This window comes from Anoplophora glabripennis, unplaced genomic scaffold (assembly GCF_000390285.2).
Source record: "Anoplophora glabripennis isolate ALB-LARVAE unplaced genomic scaffold, Agla_2.0 scaffold526, whole genome shotgun sequence".
In the NCBI taxonomy this organism is placed as follows: Eukaryota; Metazoa; Arthropoda; class Insecta; order Coleoptera; family Cerambycidae; genus Anoplophora; species Anoplophora glabripennis.
This window is the reverse complement of record NW_019416710.1, coordinates 298,940-305,852: the sequence shown is the minus strand read 5'-3', so window position 1 is coordinate 305,852 and position 6,913 is coordinate 298,940.

Here is a 6,913-nt window from a genome sequence, read left to right as displayed (position 1 = left end):
CAGGTAAATCCAGACAGGATGTCCTGGAAATATCCTATGAAGATATTAAAAGCTGAACAATCTCCAATTTTGGGATATCCTAGGCAAATTCTAGAGTGATCCCATCCTGGGATGGTTCTTGGCTTGGCACAGTGCATGGTGCATGCGCAGTATGATATATTGACGTATGACCCGTATCTCGCCATTTTCTGTGTTTTCTTTGTTTTATAAGTGTGTGACTCAATGACGTTTTTATTAATTTGAAAAGTGGAAAGTGAAATTTAAAGCTTGTAATAGTATATTAAGCATTAAGAACGGTAAGGGTAATTTACCGTTCGAAGACAATGTTTCGCTTCGCTCAGCCTCCAATTGTGTCTGATTGTGAGAACGGTATAACTCTTAACGTTCGTGATGCTTATACTATTTTTTGCACGATCGCAATAAATGAAAACGAAATTATATATACGTATTTAATTTTTTATGTAACGTCAAAAATGACGTTTCTGAATAAATTTGCGAAGCAGGTTTTTTGAAATCTACTGATGTTTATTGTTGTCACGGCTTTCTTTATTGACGAAATTGACAGTTCTAGAATAGAATAGAAATAGAAAAAACATGTACTGCTCCAATTTCTGTAAGCAATTGTACAAACTGTACATTTAATTTCAACATTAATAAATAGATTTAAAGTGCATCTTTCTTTTATATCAATTACCCACATTTAAAACTGAATTCTAGAAAACTCATTCCAAATCAATGCGATGTTGAAAATGTCTATTTTGACAGTTATTCACTTACCGTTCTAGAACGGTAAGTGAATTACTTACCGTTTTGTTAGCCCTAGCAACCAGTAAGCGCATCCTACTGTCGTAGAAACAAACATGGTAAGTGAACTAAAAAAGCTTGATCGTGCAAAAAATATTATTATGTACATAAATAAAATAACTGAAAAATCAAGCACTGTGTTGTCAAAATTACAGAAGCTTAGAGGAGGCACAGTCTCGTTTGGAGAGTGCGTTACTGATCTATAAAAGCGTATCGAAATTTGGCAACAGATGCAATGAGTAATGTGATAAACAGTATAAAAATTTTAAACTTCATGGCGATATCAGTGTACAACAGGAAATAGGGTATCAAAAACTGAAATTTGATAAAAATATTCATCATTCTTAATTTTATAAGGAAGTTCTATGTTCTATGTTATGTTGTGAGCGTTACAGACCACGAAAAATATTTTCACTAATTTTAAGTACTTCCAAGAAATCCAGTACTTCTAAATCTAACTAGTGCACACTGATGTTAGCAGCAACTGCTTTCGCTCGTATTCCTGGTTTTTTCAACTGTTCCAATATATTTATACATACCTACAAGTGAACATATTTAATTTGTTAAATTTGATTTTATACTCTCTTCAAACTTGACTGAAAGACATCTGATTTATTTTCAAACAATTGATAGCTATACGTTTAGTAAGAATTAAACTTAAAAAATCAAAATTCATTGCTTATTAAACGAGATTATCAATATTATTATTAGTATCAAAAAGGGACGATATATGCATCTATAATATTAAAGTATATATACAATCAAACAAAATAGTAAGAAAGGTACCTTTTAAAATAGTTACATTAGATTTGAAGTGAGAGCATTTCTAAATTGATGTAATGAAAAAGTTTGACATGTTCTAAGGATTCGAGCAGCAAGCTCCAAAAGAAACAAAATTAGTAAATAGTATTAAGGGAAAAATTTTATATTCTGGAACATTAGTTTGTTAAAAATAAAAAGTTTTGTAAATTGACAAAAAAGATCGCAAAATTGTAAAATTGGTAAATACATATATACATATATACATTTTCTCTAAAAATATAGTGCAATAAATATTTACATTTACAGATACAAATGACAATTTAATGACAACATTATTTATTAAACGAAAATATTGTGTTCACATTTTTCAGAAAATATTTACTGCTAGATGGGACTGGTATTATATTTTTATAAAGTAAAATAATGTTACGTGAATTCAATTTACTGTTGAATATTTTATATTACATTTGTAATGTAAATTGTAAACGCGCTCTTTGTTGCAAATGGGCCCGTAATTAAATATACATCAGATACAAATAATCCATATTACTATTTTATCTAGGTGCATTCATCAAAGGACATTCCCATAAAAAAGATGGGGTCTATTATAGACACATAGTTGATATTATTCCACGCATTGCTTGTCTACTTTACAATACGATAAGGCCTTTGTGGGAGAAGAAATCTAGATTCCAGGAAGCATGATACATGCGAGAGTGATAAAATTGGCAGCAATATACATTCAAAATGGTTGGAGAAAGATGAGACTCATAATTATTTATTTAACGCACTTGCAAGTCAAGTACGTACTAAGCAACGATAAAAGTTTCTGTTTTGTGTACTTAAATACCTATATAAGAGTATATAATTACGTTATCACTAAGGTAAACATTATCGTGGCCACATCTCAAAGATTTTATTTAGTCTACTGTGGTGGATAAATCTTGGAAAATGTATTTTTCTTGAAAACGACTGTACCTACATAATTAAATTCTGAAAACGGAGCTGTATTTTTTAGAGGCTGTCAGGCAAATGTAGAATAAAAATATGTTCGGCTTCTTCTTAAACACTCCTTAGACATTCTTTTTAAACACTCCTTAGAAAGTTTGACAGTATCTAGTCTTTTCTATTAAGTATTTTTAACTTTGAACTTTTTTCGAAATATTAACAGCAGGAGATCATTTTCCTAAAATTTTCAGCATTTTGTACAATATTGATTTGATACTTATATGAAAAATGGGTACAAAGAAATGTTTATTTTTTTAAAACGTATTTAAAATTATTTTGCAGGATGAATCAAATAATACAAGCACAACTGATGTCATAAAATGGGCCCCTCTGTAAAAATATTTGTAAATTGTCAACATTGATTGTGCAAAGTATCTTTGGATACGTTAATTTGGAAAAAATGTTTCACTAAACATTTCTTTAACTGTGTTCATTTTTCTATAGCAAGGGTGAAAACTTCAGGAAAACGAATTTCAACTGTTTATCATCTCGAAAATACTTACTTACTCACTTACATATTTTTTATTGGCCACTTTATATACAAAAAAAGTGTATTTGAAGTCACAATAATAATATAATATTATACATAGGTACATATAAAGATATAATTAAAAGTTGAAAGTATAAAAATCGTTAAATAGGGTCTAAAATAAATGTGCTGGTTGGGACATCAGTGTATCAGATGTAAATAATGCAGGATGTCTTAATAAACTAAGTGTACAAAGCTTACTGGTTTCCGCTTGAAATTTAATAGGACATCAAATTTTTTAAAATATGTCCAAAGAAGAAACTGTTTTGAAAACCTCAGAATTTCTATATGATCACGTTTTTATGAAAATTTAACGAGTTCATTATTTTAATCGTAATTATACTTTATAGAAAAAATATATCTTTCATTTTGGCCGAAAAATAAGTTACTATTTTTTAAAATTTATAATTACCCTTGAATAAATCGAATAACTACGAAACTATTAATTTCACAAAAAGTATTTAATTATTAGAATTTTTATTCCAAACACAATTTTGTCTAAAATGTTGTCGTCAGAAGTCCGAAATAAGAATTGCCGTATAAATTACGCAGGCACACAAAAAAAATGTCAAGACCCAGAGGGTAGACCCTCCTACCCCTCCGTTTTTTGGGTAACTGAAACCGAATATGACCATAAAAAAATTAGCTAGCCATTCAATTCTCATACAAAGTCAAGTAGGGTAAGTATTCCTATATTTTCTGGGCCACTAAGAACGAAGAAGACTACCAAAAATGAATAAGACCCCCTCGTTACCTCCTAGCGTCACTTTACCACCCCCATACACCCCTTTATGGGGGTTGAAGTGTCAATTTTCATACAAAGTCGAGTGGGTTGTGTATGCCTACGTTTTCTAGGCTGCTGAAAACAAAGAAGACTATCGAAAATGAATCCAACCCCCTCGTCAACCACCCTCAGCACCTTTGCCACCCATATACACGCCCTTATGAGGGTTGGAATGGCAATTTTCATACAAAGTCAAGTGGAGTGTGATTGGGGGTAACTTTTTGAGACGAGTCCCCTCGTCTCTCATAGTTCAGGGTACTTTTTCCCAGTGTGTAGGGGTGGAAATAACTACTTAAATTTTTTTTATGGTAATATTCGGATTCAGCGACCCCAAAAACGGAGGGGTGCCTGTGATTATTTAATTATCTGCAGAATTACGATATCTAGAATGTTTACCAATAATTCTTTTGGAGTTTTGACAGTTACGCTGAATTTAAAATGGAATTTTGAACAAAATAGTGTTAAGAGATTGTTTAAATGAATTCAACTATGTAACAAGTTTATATTAAAAATAAAAAATAAATTAAAAATGACGTCTTTTTTGAAGAAAAGGGTTTTTTTCTTTGCAATATCTACTATTACGAATCAAATGCCTCCCCGCTTCTTATCTCCTCCCCCCAACAAACCAAAAAATAAGTTAATGGCGTAGAAATTCAATGGCAATGTCTCTTGGTTTTTCCGCCACTAGTTGACAGATTTGTATACTAATTTAATCCAAGTTTTTCCTTTAGTTAGTTACTAGCTATACCTACTTCTAGCCACAAGATTCATCAATTGATGTAAAATGTCTTCAAATATATTTGAAAAATATTTGTTATATATATTTAAATATTAATACCATGTATCCTGAAAACTTAAAACCAGTGGCTTTAGGCACATGGACCATTAAGATGTTTTTAGGCCTATATGGACCCAAGGAATATACCTCTGAAGTTATAGTATTCTCAATTATATTCAGTGATTTTTCAAGAGAAAGGCAATTCCCAATATGTTTATCATTTTGTACATAGAAATAATCCATGGGGTAACATCACATTTGTTATTTGGGTGTGAAAATGTCGTTGTCTAGAAGTTAACTGTTCACGAATTTCATTAAAAGCCTTACATTAAGTTGAAGTTGAATTGGAATAAATTTGTAATTTATTTCTTCACGGGTGCAACATAGAAAATAATTTTGAGGTCACAGAAATTTGTACCATTGTTCCTAGGAGCAGTATTACCCCATAAATTATTTATTTCCGAAATAGCCTATATTACAATATATACTAGTATAAGATTTAGTGCGTTAAGTTTTTTTTCTTCATCATTTATTCGTATTCCCTTAAGTCAATTACAGCCACTTATTTATTATTAATCCATTTTCCGACTCGAACCAATAAATAACTTCTTTCAAGTCCCACAACACGTATAATGGAACATTAACAGTTCAGACATCACACAATGAATTTCTTTTTTCAAGTTCAATGAAAGGAAAACACAAAACATAATAGAATCGAAAGTATCTTATTAGTTTTCTATTGTGTAATTACACGGTTGGTTATAGGAAGGAACTCATCCAAAATTGAACAAAAAGTTGAAACACGACGCGACAAGGTTACTATGTGGCGAAGTTTGTACGGTATGTTTTACATTCAATAATTTGTAGAATACGATTAAGTATTTCTCGCAGATTTAAGAGGATAAAGGTAAGACATAAACTGCTGCGAATGCTGCCAATTTGGCACTCCACTCACCCAAACAATACAACGCTATTTTGTTATTAAACAGTTCAATTGTGTAAAGTTATCCTACAAGTTTAATCTGTTTTAAACTAATACCTAATCTCCCCACCTAAGACACTCAGTCCCGAAAAACGACAGCAGATAAATTGCTGACTTTGTTCTTTCTATCTCTTCCAACCTCTTTGGTTTTTCTTCATGTTTAAGGTGATGGTTAAGGGGGTTAAATGTTAGCCGCATTTGGGGAACAAAGCTATAAAAAATGGACAAAATTTCACAACTAGAAATTTTAAACACGGTTAAAGTTATTAATTACATACAACGGAAACTAGAATATACAAGCAAAATGTGACAGTTTTACAGTCAAATATATTATTGAAAAGTGCAATATAAAATGTCATCATCAATTTTGAGGAGTTTGAACCAAAAATACAAAAAATTAATATCAATCAAATCGGCTCTTCAAGTATATTTCACTGCAATTAAATACTGCTAGAAAATATATTCAGACTGTGTCCATCATTTTGTTCGTCGTTACCAGGCATACTTGAAAAGAGTAAGGTTTCATAAAATACACAAAAACCGCTGTTCACATAGCTTGAAACAGTTCACTTATGTTTAAAGAATCCTAAAAATACGTTTATTACAAGGTAAAAATAAATTTTACATCTATCTTAACTATCAACAATGTCATTTAGCAAATGCAGTAGTCTCCCTGAGAGGCAGAATCATTAGAAACTAATAAAGGGCGTCCCAAAATTCACGCAAAAAGTAATTTTTATAGAACACAAAGGTTTTTTATTACAAATTGTAATTGTAAAGTATACAGTATGTATGGAATAGGATGTCGGATAGATGAAATTCACTGCTCTTTTGTCGAAATTTTCCATGGCCACTTTGCATAAATGCGGCTGAATTGCGTTGATACAGCTCTCAGTCTCCTCCTTCAAGAGGTGGGTGGCTTTGGTCTTGTTGGACAGCCAATTCTGATCACCAAAACGGGGAATTACACGACCAGGAAATGACTCATGCAGTAATTGATTTGTTTCTCAGATTGTTTGGCATGTGGCACCATCTTCTGGAAATCGCATGTCGTTTACATACATATCGTGCAATTTAGACACACAAACTGGATTATCGTGAGGCGATAGTGGTGATTGCCTGACCCGCCGCATTTTCAATGATTGGTTCGATGATGTCCCCAGTCCAAAATCCGCACCAAATAGTGACATGTTGTGGATGTATTTGTTTTTTTTTAATACTGAAGATGATTTTATTCGAAAAATCAACGTTTACTTGGTCCATAAT